General features: G+C 43.8%; 1 protein-coding gene across 1 annotated transcript in view; it reads left to right on the top strand.

The window, feature by feature from the left end:
- ST8SIA3 (ST8 alpha-N-acetyl-neuraminide alpha-2,8-sialyltransferase 3) overlaps window positions 1–19,059 on the top strand; it is a 247,945-nt gene that overhangs the window by 107,143 nt on the left and 121,743 nt on the right. Inside the window, exon 2 of the mRNA XM_058170496.1 lies at window positions 5,053–5,203. The gene's annotated coding sequence lies outside the window, so the exon portion shown is untranslated. The remainder of the gene's footprint in view (window positions 1–5,052; window positions 5,204–19,059) is intronic.

The raw sequence follows: 19,059 nt of genomic DNA, 5'->3' as shown, positions 1-19,059 counted from the left end.
CACCTCCCGCCAGCCAGCTGGTTTTTGAGTCTGTGCCGTGCATTCGTGGGGGTGGGGCGCATGTGGGAGACGTGTGCACATGCAGTGGGGACGTGTGCACATGCAGTGTCATGGGGTCACATGCAGGAAGGTGTGGGGTGCACATAGAGGGGTCACATGCGCATGCACAGGGGATTGTGCATGGGGGGTCTGCGCATGCATGTACAGGTGGGGCACATGTGGGGGTCACTTACGCATGCGCTAGGGTGCACACGGGGGGTTACACACACATGTGCGGGAGCGGGGGCGCACAGGGAGTTCACGCACATTGCATTATGGGTGCAATCCAAAATGGTACACTTCAATCCACTTTGTCATTTCAGGATTCTGTTGCATCAGTCTATCTTATCATGTTGAAGAGTTGTAGGGCAGTAGTTTGATTCACACACACACACACACACACACACACACACGCACACACACACAAAAGCTTGACTCCTTATAACACTGTTTACACAGAATTAGGTACAAATGGCTTTTCAAACCACTCTACCAAAATTGTGGGAAGGGAAATTGGACAGAAGATAGCTCTAAATTTCTCAGAGATAAGACAACAAATTGCCATGTGTTATATACTTTCCCTCTTACATTTGATGGTAATATTGCTACTGAAAATGGTCAATGTTTCTCCTAATGAGATTCAGCAGAAACATGGACACCGGAAAAGATTAAGAGTTGACCACTTTGGGACTAAATTAAATGTAAAATCACCCATAGGTGGTCCCTGTTTTTCTACTTGCATTTTTTACATGCTTTTGAACTGCTAGGTTGGCAGAAGCTGGGACAAGTAATGGGAGTTCACCCCGTTGCGGGGCACTAGGGATTTGAACCGCTGAAATGCTGACCATCTTAGCCACTGAGCCACTGCGTCCCTGTGTGTGTGTATACAAATATGTGTGTGTGCGTGTGTGCGCGCAATTCAGATATGCAATTCAGAAAGGTCAGCCTTGCAAAAGCAGATGAATGGGGAAAGGATCTCTATTCCCAGTTTAGACTACCCTCGAATAGAATAGAATAACGGAGTTGGAAGGGACCTTGGAGGTCTTCTAGTCCAACTCCCTGCTTAGGCAGGAAACCCTACCCCACTTCAGACAAATGGTTATCCAACCTCTTCTTAAAAGCTTCCAGTATTGCAGCATTCACAACTTCTGGAGGTAAGTTGTTCCACTTATTAATTGTTCTAACTGTCAGGAAATTTCTCCTTAATTCTAAGTTGCTTCTCTTCTTAATTAGTTTCACCCATTGCTTCTTGTCCTGCCCTCAGGTGCTTTGGCAAAGCTTAGTCTAGCCAAGTTTGAAAGCATTCGGGATGCAGAGGGAGGGAAGGAGCAAAGGAAGGAGTATTCATCAAAGCCAGTTGAAATTGCTGGAAAAGATAAAAGGATGTCTGAATCACGACACGCACATACGCACACAAAATGGTTGGTCAGAAACATCAGGTGGCCAAAAGAAGGAAAAGTTTGTGATGCTTGGAAAGGGTCTTACAGTACTATGTGAGATCAAATTGACAACCAGACACCATTTTTACTGTACGGACCATTAAAACTGCATTCTGGCAGATAATCAATGTGAGCTTCTGGAAGAAAAAAACCAAGCTAACTTCAACAGCTGATTGACAAGGGTTGGGTTTCTATTATTCCTATTGTTTCTCCTGCCCACATTCCACTGCTGAGATACTTTTGATTTCTTTCCCCAGAACTGATCTCTGACAGTTTTGCCTCTATATACCAGTGTACTGAGAATTAAAAACTATAACTGTGCTAACTTAAATGGCATTCAGATCCAGCAAACTAACTCTGAACAGAGACTGAGTGCCCAAAGCACACCCAAACCCCCAAACTGCAATGCATGTGTGCATTTCCAAAATGCAACGCATGTGTGCATGCGCCCCGCCCCTGTGCATGTGAGCACCTCCCCGCATGCCCCCACCCCATGCATGTCCCCATTGCCCCATGCAGGCACAGCCCCTGCATGCATCCCGCCCCTCCACACATGTGCTCGTGCTCTCCGCACGCTCCCCATCCACCACACGTGTGTGTGGCCCCTCCGCACATCCCCTGCCCCGACGCATGCATGGCATAGACCCGATCACCAGCTGGTCAGCGGGAGACGCGTGTGTCTGCACGGCAGAGCTGGACTGGAGTGACGGCTTGTGTGCCCACAGAGAGGGCGCTGAGTGCTACTGGTTCACCATCACAGCCAGTGGTGGGATTCAAGTAATTTAAAAACCGGTTCTCTATCCTAATGATTTCTTCCAACAACCAGTTTGCCAAACTGCTCACCAAGTTAACAACCAGTTCTCCCGAAGTGGTGCGAACTGGCTGAATCCTATCAGTGATCACAGCCCTAGAGATAACAAAGTGGTCTCTAGGGCCGTGAGGTTATCCTCTCTTGTCTCTTGGTTCTTCCAACTGCTAGGTTGGCAGAAGCTGGGACAAGTAACAGGAGCTCACCCCATTATGCGGCAATAGGGATTCAAACCGCTGAACTGCCGATCTTTCAATTGACAAGCTCAGCGTCTTATCCACTGAGCCACCGCATCCCTTTCCCTGTCCAATATTCCCTTGTTTTTTAGCTCAGCTGATTCACATGGCAGAGCAGATTGCCTGGCCTCAGCTGAGCTAAATAACAGCTCAACTCACCAGCGCTGATGCCAAGGGCGGTCTTTGAGTGCTCTGCATGCAAAGCACATTCTCATAGACCCGGTAGGAAAAGATTTGGAATCCCACCACTGTTATATATATATATATATATGTACAGTACATGTATGTGTGTATGTATATATGTGTGTATATGTGTGTATATGTATCAGGGGTGAAATGCTACCGGTTCGCTCCGGTTCAGGTGAACCGGTGATGATAAAAGTTACCAGTTCTGGCAAACCTGTAGTAAAAAAAAGGTACCGATTGATCTGAACCGGTATTCCCGACAATCAACTGTGCCACGCAATTTATTTCGCTAGAAAGCAGGAAATCCTGCTTTCTAGCAAATCTAAATCACGCGGTACAGCTGTTTCCCCCCCACCGTTCTACTTACCTTGCTAAGCCTTCTTTTTCCACGTGAAGCGCACATTTGGTGCATACCTCGTATGTGCAGACAGCAAACCCATGGCAATACGTGGAGGATTTCACCACTGGTATGTATATGTGTGTGTCTATGTATGGAGAGAGAGAAAGAGAGAGCGAGAGAATATCTTAAAAATGTAAAAATGTAAAACAACATTATAAAATTTCAAGAGATGGAGAGATCCAAGATGGGGATAATCTACTGTTATGCAATATTTTATACTTAAAGTTTTTCTACAGCACAGAAGTGCTCTTTTAAGTTACAAAAAGAATCAAATAAATGTATCTCGTAGAGCCAGGGAAGCCACAAGATGCGTTGAGATTGCAACTCAGTGAATTCCCAGCCCATCATGTCACCTGAGACCATCTTTGCACCATGCTGGAGAAGGATGCTCTTAAGCAATGCCCAAAGCAGTAAGCATCTAGCTCTCCTCCCATCCTTTTCAATATTGCAGTCTGAAATAGAAACTTGAAAGATGCACCTATTTTCCATTTTTTTTTTATTTTTCATATCTGAAAATAGGTCAGAAGCACTTCAAGGAAAGAAAAAAAAATGCCATCCTTTAAAGACGCGGTTGCGCTGGCTCTCCTACAAGTTCTGAAGCCCTTATCATGAGTTGACTTAAAGTAGAAGAAAACAAAATTACTCACTTTGTGCGTAGCGTGTACCTTGGGAGGAATGCTTTTTCATAAACTATTTTGTGCATTTAGGGAAGTTAGACACAAGACAGAGTCAACATTAAGAATATAGATGGGGGGATAGATGGGAAACTCATCAAATTTGCAGATGACACCAAGCTGGCAGGAATAGCCAACACTCCAGAAGGTAGGCTCAAGTTACAGAAAGATCTTGACAGACTTGAACATTGGGCGCTATCTAACAAAATGAAATTCAACAGTGAAAAAAGTAAGGTTCTACATTTAGGCCAAAAAAACAAAATGCACCAGTACCGTATATGTGGTACCTTGCTCAATAGTAGTACCTGTGAGAGGGATCTTGGAGTCCTAGTGGATAACCATTTAGATATGAGCCAGCAGTGTGCAGCAGCTGTTAAAAAAGCCAACACAGTTCTGGGCTGCATAAACAGAGGGATAGAATCAAGATCACGTGAAGTGTTAGTGCCACTTTATAATGCCTTGGTAAGGCCACACTTGGAATATTGCATCCAGTTTTGGTCGCCACGATGTAAAAAAGATGTTGAGACTCTAGAAAGAGTGCAGAGAAGAGCAACAAAGATGATTAGGGGACTGGAGGATAAAACATGAAGAACGGTTGCAGGAACTGGGTATGTCTAGTTTAACAAAAAGAAGGACTAGGGGAGACATGATAGCTGTGTTCCAATATCTTAGGGGCTGCCACAAAGAAGAGGGAGTCAGGCTGTTCACCAAAGCACCCGAGTGTAGAACAAGAAGCAATGGGTGGAAACTGGTCAAAGAAAGAAGCAACTTAGAACTAAGGAGAAATTTCCTGACAGTTAGAACAATTAATCAGTGGAACGACTTGCCTTCAGAAGTTGTGAATGCTCCAACACTGGAAATTTTTAAGAAAATGTTGGATAACCATCTGACTGAGATGGTGTAGGGTTTCCTGCCTGGGCAGGGGGTTGGACTAGAAGGCCTCCAAGGTCCCTTCCAACTCTGATGTTATGTTATGTTAATATTATTCTGTCCCCCTTCGCCTCCATCCGAATGATGGCTTAATTAGCCGGCACTATCAGCTCTGGCAGCAGAATAGCGAGCATCTGCCAAGTGTCTCTGTTATCTCCCTCGACGCTGATGAGTCACCCAGGAACAAACTTCAGCTCTTAATTAATCAGTTGATTTGCCTGCTATGAAGAGGCACAGCAGCTCTGGCTGCCTTTATATCCTGTGGGGTGTGGCTCCATGACTCAGCACTTCCTAAGCCTGCCCCACTCCTGCTTCTGTTGTTCCCTCCTCTCCTGCCTAGGAAACCTAGGGTCCAACCAAGCCTGATTGCCATCAACTGGGTCTGGAGGCGTGGCCTGGCGGGGAAAGAGTCAGGGGACGGAGGCCTCATTATCTCTTCCTGGCCTGCCTCTGGCTCCTGGAGCTGAGCCAGGGAAGCCGGTGCTCCCGAGGTAAGTCCTGACAGCCCTTCCCCCTCACTTTCCAAGTCACTTTCTGGCAGCAGGCCCGGCTCCAAGTCACTTTCTGGCAGGAGGCCCAGCTCGGGGGGCGCAGACACAACAAATATAAAGAAAGCAGATGTTTGTGTTGGATGAGGATGAGATCAAAAGGAGGGGGCGGGGGGCGGGATTAGCTTGACATCTTGAAGATTTGATGCTGGTCAACAGGCGACAACTTCAGTAGATGGCAACTTCCTATCTTCCTGGGTTTATATCAACAGAATTGTTAATGTGACCACAGATCAATGGCTATCTATTGAAGATGCATAAGGTTTCCTTGGCTATCTTCCCACAGTTTGAAATCTATCCAATTACTAAGGAGTGTAGTTTTTTTTTCAGGTAACCATGGTTGTTGGCTAGAAAAAATATATATCCGTATGCTTTCTTTTAAAACAATAGAAATAAAAAGCACGGAGTTAAAAATCTCCAAGTATTCAGTCAGAATGAAGTTTCTGCAGATTGAAACACTGGGAATATGTAGAAGAGGAACCCCTCTTTTCCATTTGGGGGGTAGTAAATTTGTTCGCTGACATCTTCCCCTGTCTCACAGGTTGAGGAAAGAAAAATAAGAAAAGGAAAACATTTGAAAAGGCAGTTCTCCATTTCAGATGCTATTCTCCCCGAAAATGATGTGTTTGCTCGTGATTCTATAAACCACAGAACTGGCCTAAAATGTTCATGCAACATTTGGAAAGGAGACATGGTCGTCTAGGATACGCTGGGCTAACTGGGAGCCGTAAAGCTTGGAGGCCAGAAGGAAACCAAAGTGGGACTCACAGAACCTTGATCAGCCAGCAATAATCAAGGTTATTACAGAACATGCAGTGGGTGTCGAGTGGATTGTCTAATATTTATGACCCTACAAGCTGGGAGAGAGTAGGATAGCAATTGCCTTTCTGCTTTATGAGGACTATATACCAATGACAGGTGGTGGAAAAAGAGGGCAAGACCAAAAAATGATCAAAAATTACTACCGTGCTGAAATGATGTGTTGTAAAACTGCATATCACATTGACCTGAACATGCTCAGGCCCTTTTGCTAAACCAACAGCTTCACCAGGATTTGTTCTGACACCTGAGGAAAACTAAGGAACCCTTAAAAGGTAAATGTAAAGGTTCCCCTCGCACATATGTGCTAGTTGTTCCCGACTCTAGAGGGTGGTGCTCATCTCCGTTTCAAAGCCAAAGAGCCAATGCTGTCCGAAGATGTCCCTATGGTCATGTGGCCGACATGACTCAGCGCCAAAGGCGCACGAAACGCTGTTACCTTCCCACCAAAGGTGGTTCCTGTTTTTCTACTTGCATTTTTTATATGCTATCGAACTGCTAGGTTGGCAGAAGCTGGGGCAAGTAACAGGAGCTCACCCCGTTATGCGGCACTAGGGATTCGAACTGCTGAACTGCCGACCTCTCGATCGACAAGCTCAGCGTCTGAGCCACTGAGACACCGTGTCCCTTACACTAAGGAAAATGTTTCACACTCATGCAGAGCTTTTAGGTTTGCAAAACACTGTGTGTATCAAGATCCTTTCTGTGTCTTCAGATGTGTGCAACAAGAATCTGAAGATTTCCAGGAAGCGAGACTGGCACATCAAATAGCACAAGGTTTTTTGAGCAGTAGCTCTCTCTCTCAGAAGAAATGGGAATATCCCCTGGTTCAAAACAGATTGCAGTGTTTGTTCTGCCACTTCTCAGTTGGATCCCTGTCCTTCATGGCTGGACAAGATCTCCTGAAATGAGACAGAATGTTGTGCCTCGCCCGCCCTCCTCTCCTCAGCCGGGCCCCTCCCATCTCCTGCTATCTGAGCCAGAGACTGATAGTGAAGAAGAATGGCCTGGTGTGCCTCCAGCCCCCAGCCCTGGCACCATGCCCGACAGACTGAGTAAACCTCCCTACAGCGTGTGAGCACGAAGCCAGCCACGAGCTAGAATTGACGGCAGCTGAGCAGGAGGACGAAAAGAGGACAGATCCCCACTTCCGGAGAATGGAGAGGTGACGTCAGCAAAAGGAAGGGAGGGACAGGCCTGGATAAGTGCTGAGTCATGGAGCCACACCCCATGGCCTATATAAAGGATCTGCTTTTTGGCATTCCTTGAGGCAGGCAAAGTCTCATCTGGTTGCTGCAGTCACACCTTGGATTCCTGCCTGCCCTGAGAACTCTGACAGGAATTTGGCAAAGCTGCAGAGGCTTCGTGGCCACACTTGATACAGACTTCCCAGACCCACCATCAGAGGAGGAGTGGGACACGACACAGAAGTTGAGCTCAAACAACTGTCAACATTTTTTTTTGCTCAAGAAACTTTCATCCACTATGACAGTTCTTGATCATTTGAGATCTATCTCCAACAATACCAGCTTGTGGTGGAAATGGTGCCTCTATAGATGCAGAGAGATCTAGAGCAGGGGTCTCCAATCTTGGCAACTTTGAGACTTGTGGACTGCATTTCCTAGAATTCCCCAGCCAGTTGCCAGGATTCTGAGAATTGCAATCCACAAATCTCAAAGTTGCCAAGGTTGGAGACCCCTGGTCTAGAGCACTTCCACATGTAGGCTGGGGAAATCTGGAAGTTTAAGTCCATCTTAAAATTGCTAAAGTTGAGAAGCACTGCTCTTGAGGAAGCAATCAGGAATGAAGTCAGGATACAGCATGGAAATTATATTGGTTGTACTTGTTGATGACCTTTAAAGAAACTGTTTTGATTCTCCTTGACTTCAACATTGACCATGAAATTGGTCTGGACTGTCTTCAAGAGAGGAGTGGAAGTAATATTTTACAGTGAATAACCTCCTTCCTGAAAACTGCTACTTTGTAATGTGCCTCGTGGATCATCCCATCCAACTTCTTTTCAAGATCTACACAAACTTCTGAGTGACATCATTCATTAGCAGAGAGTCTAGTATCATGAACACATTGCCCCAAGCAGGGCAAGAAATTCTACAACTGTAGAAATGGTGGTAGACTTTAGGAGAAACCCTTCCATACTTCCACCTCTCACAATACTAGACAACACAGTATCAACAGTAGAAACCTTCAAATTTCTAGGTTCTACCATATCGGAAGATCTAAAATGGACAGCTAACATCAAAAACATCCTCAAAAAAGGACAACAAAGAATGTTCTTTCTGCGCCAACTCAGAAAGCTCAAATTGCCCAAGGAGCTGCTGATCCAGTTCTACAGAGGAACTACTGAGTCTGTCATCTGCACCTCTATAACTGTCTGGTCTGGTTCTGCAACCCAACAAGAGAGGCACAGACTTCAGAGGATAATTAGAACTGCAGAAAAAACAATTGCTACCAACCTGCCTTCCATTGAGGACCTGTATACTGCACAAGTAAAAAAGACGGCTGTGAAAATATTTACAGACCCCTCACATCCTGGACATAAACTGTTTCAACTCCTACCCTCAAAACGACGCTATAGAGCACTGCACACCAGAACAACTAGACACAAGAACATTTTTTCCCCGAAGGCCATCACTCTGCTAAACAAATAATTCCCTCAACACTGTCAAAGTATTACTAAATCTGCACTACCATTAATCTTGTCATAGTTCCCATCACCCATCTCCTTCCACTTATGACTGTATGACTGTAACTTTGTTGCTTGTATCCTTACTGATATTGATTGTTTCCTGATTGCTTATTTGTACCCTATGACTATCATTAAGTGTTGTAAGTGTTTTACCTTGATGAAGGTATCTTTTCTTTTATGTACACTGAGAGCATATGCACCAAGACAAATTCCTTGTGTGTCCAATCACACTTGGCCAATTAAAAAAAACAATCTATTCTAACTTCTATTCTAAAAATGTGGTAAAAGTCTGATCCAGCATCTGGAAAGAAACAAGAGTCTAGTCAAAAGAAACAGTTTCAGACTGAATATGAAATATCTTTAAGTTTGTGGGCCTAACGATTCTAGAGAAATACCATCTTAGTCTTGGAAAAGGGTTGTACCACCTAAATCAGTTTTGGTCTGCAACTTTCCCCCCCATTTTTACTGTTGTAAGCCACCCAGAGTAGGCTTCCACAAATCCTAGGGAAAGGTGGTTGTGGGGGCGGGGGGCTTTTTGGAGAAACAAGAAACTCTGGAACAGTGTTTCTTAAACTTGGGAACCTGAAGATGTGTAGACTCAACAATGGGACTTCATTTCCCATGCTGGCTAGGAAATTGTGGGAACTGAAGTCTACATATCTTCAAGTTGCCAAAGTTGAAAAAACACAGCACTCCAGCAGAATAAAAAGATAAGTCACACAAAACATCACCACCAGTACTATCTCTTAACAAAGTAAAATACTGCCAGAAGAAGTTAGGAAAAACGATCTTAAGCATCCTGACAATAAACTTAAATAACAGAAGCATCCTGGATAGGCCAAAACGTAACATGTAAGAATCTTTCTCCAAATCTCACACTAACATCTGAACAGTGCAGTGAATATTTACAGAATAGATTTTTTTTATGAACGTACAAAGTAATATTATCTTATTTTGCAACCTTTCTTCCCCAGCTTAATTTTAAATTAAAATAGGCAAATTGCCAGCGTGTGCCATTTTAAAAAATCTTTGGGTTTCTGTGTACAATACTTACACATCAAAAATCTAATTTACTTGAAAGGTTTTCAACAAAAACGAGCTTTTTATGGATTTTCCCTTTAGGTTACCTAGCAAATTTCTTCAGGGTTAAAGGAAGGGCTGGGAGGAAGAGAAGAAGAATTTGACCTGTCTTGGTTAGGCTAATTGGCAAATTGCCTTCTGTCCTCCAGCTTCTCCGTTGTCTGGCTAATTGGATGGACGTCAGCCCTGGCTTCAAGGCAGCGTTCAAATGAGGCAGGTCACTGCTGCAATGAAGGTTTGGATATAAATTATTTGAAGTGGCAGCATCCCACCTCTCGTTCATAATGTGCTTGGGGGAAGCTGAAGCCCCAAGTCAGCATCATTTTTTTTTTGCCAAGGAGATCAGAGGGAAAATTCAAAAGCAGGAGTAGCTTCCTTGACCAAATTCAGACTTTTCAAAATTTGTGTGTGCGTGTTTGCTTGCACTCAGCAGCCAAAAAAAAAATCTAATACAATTGTTGTGGTCCGCCAGCAGCCTGCGGAGCTAGCAACAGAGTCGGACAGCAATGAGGCTGCGGAAGAACATGGGCCAGTCCTGGAGTCTGGGAAAGGCCTGGATGAGTACTCTGTGTCGGAGGCAGAGATGGGGCCAGGGCCATCTGGGAGCGATGCGCCGACTCCAGAGGCTGACAGTAGTGAGACAGAGGAACAGGAGGAGCCTGTTCCTAATGTACGCATGAGAAGAGCTGCCAGAAGGCAAGAGCAGCTAAAGCAAAGAGGACAACTCGGGAGTAGGGCCAAGAGATGATTGACCCTTCCCATGAGGCTTAAAAGACCAGCAACAGCATTTGGGCTCTTTATCGGAAAACAACATTGATAGCCTGGCTCTTTGTCTTGCTGCATTTATTTCTTGTTGGCATCTTCTGCTTTTGAACTTTTGCCAAGAAAAGCAGTTTGCCTAATTAGACCAAGGTTGGTGAAAAGACTGAAGAGTTGTGTTATGAAGAATTTGCTTTGATTTAGTTTGGACGAAGCTAAGAATGAGTTCTCAGCTGTTCTAATAAAGATTATTTGTTTTTGAACTGATTGTGTCTACTACTACTTACTTGGGCCTGGGTCACAAAAACAATCCTTGGTTGTATAAACAGAGGCATAGAATCAAAATCACATGAAGTATTAGTACCGCTTTAGTAAAGTGATCAAACCGGTTGGTCCTAGAGGAGATCAACCCTGACTGCTTTTAGAAGCAGATCCTGAAGATGAAACTCAAATACTTTGGCCACCTAATGAGAAGGAAGGATTCACTGGAGAAGAGCCTAATGCTGGGAAAGATTGAGAGCAAAAGAAGAACGGGATGACAGAGAATGAGGGACTGGATGGTGTCATTGAAGCAGTAGGCATGAGCTTAAATAGACTCCAGAAGATGGTAGAGGACAGGAAGGCCTGGAGGAACATTGTCCATGGGGTTGCAATGGGTTGGACACAACTTTGCAACTAACAACAACAACAAAGTAAAGCTACACCTGGGATATGACATCCAGTTTTGATCACCACATTATAAAAAAAAAATTGAGACTTTGGAAAAAGTGCAGAGAAAAGCAACTAAGATGATTAAAGGTCTGGAGACTAAAACATATGAAGAACAGTTGCAGGATTTGGGTATGGCCAGTCTATAGAAAAGAAGGACTTGGGGGTAACATATTAGCAATATTCCAGGATTTGAGGGGCTACAAGAAAGAAGAGGGGGTCAACCTGTTCATACTTAGCACTGCTTGCTAATTGTCCTGCAATCATGTGATCACCATTTGAAATCTTCTCAGCCAGCTTCCCAAGAAAGTCAGTGGCTCAATGGCCTGCTTAGGGGAGATGAATTCATCTGTGGAGTGGAGAAACAGAGGTCAGGTCCTGATGATTTGTGCTCCATTTCTGTACCCCTGGAAGGAGTTCTTTTCAGGGGTGGGCTTCAAAAATTTTAGCAAGGGGTTCTCTGCCCGGTTGCTGGGTGGGTGTGGCCATAGTGGGCATGGCCGAGTTGGCCTCCTGCACCATGGCAGTGGGGAGCAGTTTTTGCCCTTCTGGGCTAAGGAAGGCTTTCCTTGAGTCTCTGGGAGGGCAAAAACAGCCTCCCCAGGCTCCGGAGGCCCTCCGGAGGCTGGAAAGAGGCCTGTTTCTGGCCTTCCCAAACTTCCAGTAGGCCCATTTTTCACCCTCCCCGAGCCTCCATGCGTGCTGCACTTACCTGCATCCAAAATGGACCGCGTGGAAACTCCTGGGAGGAGCAGGGTGAGGTGCGAGGGGCCAGCCAGGAGTGGGATTGGGTAGTTCTCCAAACTGCACAGAATCTTAGCTAGAGGTTCTCCCAAACCCCTGCAAACCCCCAGCAGCCCACCCCTGATTCTCTTCCATGCATGGAGGGCGAGCAGCTTTCAGCCTAGAAGTGACAGTGAGTAGAAATCCGAACAGAGAATGTGATAAAGAAAGGAGTATGGGGTGCCTCAGACAAGTGGGGAGGCCTTCTAAGGCCTGGCACATGCCATGAGCAAGTATCTGTCCATCAGGGGTTGAAAAGTTGGGTTGGAAAAGCAAGGATTTTCTGCTCCTGAAGGATTTTCTGCTCCCAATTTTTTTTCCACCACCCAACAAGGCACATCGGTCTCCTTACCTGGACTCCATCTGCTTAACGACTTGTGTGATTGTTTAACAACCACAGCCAGAAGCGCCAGGATTGTGATCATTGACTGAAACAGTCACATGGGCAATCTTGCACAATGACTGCTTTGCCCAATGATTAAGATTACAGGCTCAATGTTTGTCATAAGTCAAGGACTGCCTGTATTATTGCAATTATATCCCATCTTTATTTGTACAACTCAAGATACTACACCTAATGCTCCTGCCTTCTATTTTCCCCACAACCTTAAGAGGTGGTTGGGCTAAGAGAGAGTTAATAGCCCAAAGTCACCGAGCCCACATTCCTACCTAAACAAGGACTAAAACTCACAATTTCCTAGTTTCTAGTCTAGCACTTTAACCAAGTTATACACCTAAGAATGTATTTTGGGTCAAAGGAAGTATGCGCTGTAATTTTCATACTTCCCAGGTGAGTTTTTGTATGCTGTTCAGTTCCCTAATGGCTGTGATCGACTTAGAAAGTACAATAAAAACATCAAAACAAGAAGCATAAAACACTGGCAACTAAACATTAAACACTAAACATGAAATAATCCGAGTGAATAAAAAAATGTAATGCTAAATGAATCAAGTCCTGGAAGAGATGCCCCACTGATGATTTAAGAGTGCTTGGTGGATTCTAACAAATTGGGGGTCCTGTAAGTAAAAGAAATTACTCCCTTGAGTTGAGTTCAACTTCTGATAACTACATAGAAATACAGTGTTGTCCAGAAGCATCCATGTACAGGTAGTCCTCAACCTACGACCATAATTGAGCCCAACATTTCTGCTGCTAAGGGAGACATTTGTTGTGTGAGTTTTGCCCCATTTTATGACTTGCCACAGTTGTTAAGTGGCTCACTGCAGCTGTTAAATGAGTAACACGGTCATTAAAGCGAATCTGGATTCCCCACCGACTTTGCTTGTCAGAAGTTTGCAAAAGCTGATTACATGACCCGAGGACAATGCAACTGTCATAAATATGAGTCAGTTGCCAAGCATCTGAATTTTGATCACATGACCATGGAGATGCTGTAACAGAGGTGTAAAAAATAAAAATTTAATAAATAAATAAAAATAAATAAAAATGGTCATAAGTCACTTTTTTCAGTGATGTTGTAACTTCAAACGGTTACTAAATGAATTGTTGTAAGTCGAGGATTACCTGTAGTTTTCTTGGGAGCAAAGAAAGAGAAAAGTGGCTTGACATTGACTTCTGGGGTGTTTTGCTGCATCTCAGTCTAGCCTACAGTTCTGCTTTCCTGGTCATCTCCTATCAACATTTTAATCACGTCCAACTCTTTATAGCAGGGGTGTCAAACTCACGTTATCACAGCGTCGTCACATGACGTATCACAATTTTCCCCCCCTTCACTAATCTGGGCGTGGGCGTGGCCAGCGCATGACGCATCCGGCCCCGCGGGACGCCAGTTTGACATCCCTGCTATAGCATTCTTTAGGCTTGGCTTAGTAGTTTGTCCTAAACCAGGGGTCTGAAACTCGATTTCATTGAGGTCTGCATCAGGGTTGTGTTTGACCTTGGGGGGCTGGGGTGGGCATGGCCAGGGTAGGTGTGGCAGCTCAACGTCACTCGTGTCAGGGGCGCCTGTGGTGGCCCAAGTGCTCTGCCAGCGAAAACAGGCTCCCGAGCTCCATTTTCAGCTGTGACAGCCTCTTGCAACCCTCTGCCAGGGAAAACAAAGTTTTCCCTGGCAGAGGCATCACGGGCCAGTGTTTCGCTGTTTCTAAGGAGCCCCCACGGGCCAGATCTAAGCACCTTGTGGACCAGATCCGGCCCCCGGGCCTTGAGTTTGACACCCCTGGCCTAAACTGTGCAGTCCTTACCTAGAATAAAGCTCAGAAGGCAAATAGTGAGGCTATTTTAACATGCTTGATCAACAGTTTGACTGAAATTTTGCTGGCATTACCCTGCCCTTCTGAACTAATTGCAACATTCAGACTGCCTTCAGTGACCAATCCATGAGGATTATATTACAATAATCAAATGTTGTGATTATCAATAAATGAGTCAGCAAAATCAGTCCAGGTAGAGACATAACTGTAAAAGGGCCTTACAGTCATCCATCATCAAAGCTGTATCTAGTATACCCCCCCTCCAAATTGCAACTAACCTTAAAGGTAAGTGCAGCTTTCTCCAGAATGAGCGTGTTTCTTGTATTCAGAAATGCACCAAGAGCAATTCAAGCCCACTATCTACATTTGTAGCCTGGTGGAATTCTTGTCCACATTCAATTAAAGGTTGTTCTCCTTTATTCAGTACTCCTTTTACGGCTCAGAGATAATCAAAAGCTTTGTATTGCTGAAGCAGAGGCACCAAAATCAATGGGAGACTACAAAACATTGCCCATCACTGAAGTCACAACAAAAAGGTAAAAATTTCCCTGTCTAGTTGTGCCCGACCTTAGAACACAGTGCTCATGGCTGAGGGAGCTGGCATGGTCCGAAGACATTTCCATGGTCATGTGGCCAACATAGCCATACATTAAAGTCATATGGAACACTGTTATCTTCCTACTAAAGTGGTACCTATTTATCTACTCGCATTTGCATGCTTTCGAACTGCTAAGTAGGCAGGAGGTGAGACAAGAACAGGAACTCACCCCCTTGTTTGCGGCTCAGTTCTCGAACCTGGGCTGTCAGCTCTCCAGCTTGAGAAGCTCAGCATCTTTAACCTATTGAAGCTACAATAGAGTACTTCAAATTAGGGAGCGGGAACAAAACCCAAAGGCAATTTAGCCCACACACTAATCTGTATAAGTAAAAGAGAAAAGTTCTCAGATCTACTTCACTAATTACAGGCATTAAAACCCTAGCCCATAACTATCTCACTACCCTGCTTGAGATTAGTATGCATTTATTAGTGGGATATATCCATAACCCTAGCTGAGCTGTCATCCCATCCCTAATTCCTTTGATCAACCAGCTATTTTCTGCAGAAGAATTTTAAAAAAATGATACTGCCAGCTCTCTCCGGGCCTGCTCCGGGTGCCCCACTTTCCTGTCAACAATCAAAGTAAAAGCAAGGGAGTCCTTCAATGAGCAATCTGAAAGAGCAATCTAGCATCAATTTAAACCCTTTCCTAAGGGCTTAATGACTTGGTGTATCACTAGGCCCGAGAATCAGGAGATAGGCCCAAGGCCATGTATTCATTATATTAATTGTGAGTGATGGGTCTGGGTTTTTTTTATCCTGGCTGCTGTTCTATGTGTGCCATCTTCTGTTTTTATGCTTTAAATTTTTAAGACTGTTAGCCCAGAATCATGAACTTGAGATAGGTGGCCATATAAATTGAAGTAATTAATCAATCAATCCCTCCCAGCTCTCAAAGAGCCAGCTGATGCTAGTCCTCAGGACTTTTTTCCACAAATGAAGATAGCAGGCTGTTGCAGAGGTAGCTACCTGCCTGCAATTGGGTTGTCTTTTAGACTGGAATAGATATCTACCTGTCAGCAAACGACACGAAAAAAAAAATCCCCGATCTCAAACCACATTGATAATAAACACCACCAGTTTGATTGGGAAGGAAAAAAAATCATTGGCCAGGCTAACACCTACCACACATGTGAATTTACTCTACTCTACTCCACTCCACTCCACTCCTCCACTCCACTCTACTCTACTCTACTCTACTCTCTATTCTAGAATTAGTAATAATAAAATGTAACCTGTTCTTAGGGAATCCAGAGTACAGAGGCCTATTAAATTACATATTTTTATGTATTGCTCTTCAATATCTTTTTTTTAAAGGACCCTCCCTAGTTTCTTGGACTATAAAGGTGAGGGGGGAGATATATATTTTTGCCTTGCAAATTACTCTTACTGTACTCTTACAAAAAGGTAATGTTAATATCATGGTTTGTGATCCTTGTATGGATTATCTCTAAGGATAGGATTGGAAAATAAGCTGAAGTTTGGAGCGTGCCAAGTCCAATTCTGAATGGCTTGAACCTTTGAACAGCATTTTAATGAGATTCCCAACTTTCTGCAAGGAATTCCAAAACATACAAAGTTGTTAACCCATCTTATCCCTCTGATGTGAGACAAAGAGAAAACAACTCAAAATCACCCAGTCAACCTCAAGACTTGCCAGAATGGAGAGTGAATGTTATGCCATAAAGCAGGGGTCTCCAACCTTGGCAACTTTAAGACTTGTGGACTTCAAAGCAAAGCTGGCTGAGGAACTCTGGGAGTTTTTTTTAATTTTTATTTGAATTTATATCCCGCCCTTCTCCTAAGACTCAGGGCGGCTTACACTGTGTTAAGCAATAGTCTTCATCCATTTGTATATTATATACAAAGTCAACTTAATTGCCCCCAACAATCTGAGTCCTCATTTTACCTACCTTATAAAGGATGGAAGGCTGAGTCAACCTTGGGCCTGGTGGGACTTGAACTTGCAGTAATTGCAAGCAGCTGTGTTAATAGCAGACAGACTTAGTCTGCTGAGCCACCAGAGGCCCTTGTTGAAGTCCACCAGAGGCCCTTGTTGAAGTCCACAAGTCTTAAAGTTGCCAAGGTTGGAGATTCCTGCCATAAAGAGTTCCAAAACAGCTCTTCAAATTCCTATCCCAAGTCTGATACTAAGAACTTGGAAAGTTACCTGTTACCTTTAGTAAAATAAATGCATATCATATTGAAAAATCTCCTTCCATCTTAAATGATACAGCATACACTGTTCCTCAATCATAATTGTGTCCTTCACTAGCAAGATCTCACGAGTTTAAAAAGGAATTGTCGCATTTGTCTCATCTCAGACCAAGATGGAGGTTACAACTTAGAGTTACAACTGAGGACAAGAGAGAATTGGATTTAATGGCTCGATCCAGTTTCTTCCAATTTTGCAATTTTATGATTCTATGAACACAAATGGAAGGGTGTGGAATCCATTCGTGTACCATTTGTGAGTTTTCCATTGATATTTGGTTGGCTGCTAAAGGAACAAAATGCTAGACCCGACACATTTTGCTATGTTTCCAGAGAATTCTCCATATGTTTTTGTTTTCTATCCATTCAAAAGTACTTGAAGAGAAACTCTATCTCACATTGTCCCCGAACATTGTTTTGTAGGTGTAATTTCCTTTCCTAAGGCCAATAAAACTTCTTAAATGAGAGAAATCAGTGATAGAAAGAAACTTGTCAGACCATCCAGTATTACAGTTCACATTCGCTTCTTGATCATTAACACTGAATCCAGCCCAAATTCCCCATTGTATCAAACCAGATAGCTCCCCACAACCTGATATGTTGCTAATAATAATTATTGACTGTTTACAGCATGTCCAACTGCTTTCTTTGTGTCATGGTAGTTCTGGTGCCCAAGCCAATTTGAAATATTTTTCCCCACCGAGATTTCATGATCCAGAGCTATTCCAATTTATTTCCAGATGGTAAAGGATATCTGGTTCCCATAGAAAATGACCCACCTTTCCTTCTATATTAGCAAAGAGGGTTGCCAGAAAAGCAGGAAAATAAGAAACATGAAGAAATATTTTTTAAAAATAAGAAGGCTAGATGGAGGGGGGCTGATTCTAATCTAATATTTCTCAGTCTATTATCTTTGAGATGTGCATGAATGTCTCTTTTCAGGATTCCTAGCTAGGAAATAATATTGAGCCAAAATTCTAGAATCCCAAAACATCTATAGGAACCATGTTAGTAAAAGAAGATCCACCTGAGAAGCTAGCCTCTGAATTCAAAGCAAAGCTAAGATTGATCCAGAAATTTTCCAGCTAGGATTTTAAACAAATATTGGTTTCTACTATGAAAGAATTGAGTTTTTTGTTCTCAAGGGTGATATAGACATTAGCAGGAACTAAGTCCAGGTAGCATCCATCTTTTCTAGACAAAAACCAATTGTTTTGAAAATATTGTTGTTGTTGTTGTTAGTTGCGAAGTCGTGTCCGACTCATCACACCCCATGGGCAACGTTCCTGCAGGCCTTCCTGTCCTCTACCATCCTCTGGAGTCCATTTAAGCTCACGCCTACTGCTTCAGTGACTCCATCCAGCCACCTCATTCTCTGCCGTCCCATTCTTCTTTTGCCCTCCATCTTTCCCAGCATTAGGCTCTTCTTCAGTGAGTCCTTCCTTCTCATTAGGTGGCCAAAGTATTTGAGTTTCATCTTCAGGATCTGGCCTTCTGAAGAGCAGTCAGGGTTGATATCCTCTAGGACTGACCGGTTTGATTGCCTTGCAGTCTAAGGGACTCGCAGGAGTCTTCTCCAGTACCATAGTTCAAAGGCTTCAGTTCTTTGACGCTCAGCCTTTCTTATGGTCCAACTTTCACCGTCATACATTGCAACTGGGAAAACCATAGCCTTGACTACGCACACTTTTGTTGGCAGGGTGATGTCTCTGCTTTTTAGTATGCTGTTTGAAAACATAAAAAGTGGTAAATTTTGCAGAGTTGCCTTCCCACACTTCATACAGCAAAAAAAATATTCCCCCAATCATAGCAACTATGTAGGCTTCCCCCTTAGGTCTTCCCAACATTATTTAATTTGGCCACACCACATGAAGTCCCGAGGAACAACGTGGGATGGATGGTCCCACTATCAAATGA

Source organism: Ahaetulla prasina, chromosome 2 (genome assembly GCF_028640845.1).
Source record: "Ahaetulla prasina isolate Xishuangbanna chromosome 2, ASM2864084v1, whole genome shotgun sequence".
Classification (NCBI taxonomy): domain Eukaryota; kingdom Metazoa; phylum Chordata; class Lepidosauria; order Squamata; family Colubridae; genus Ahaetulla; species Ahaetulla prasina.
This window is presented reverse-complemented; position numbering and strand designations above follow the sequence as displayed.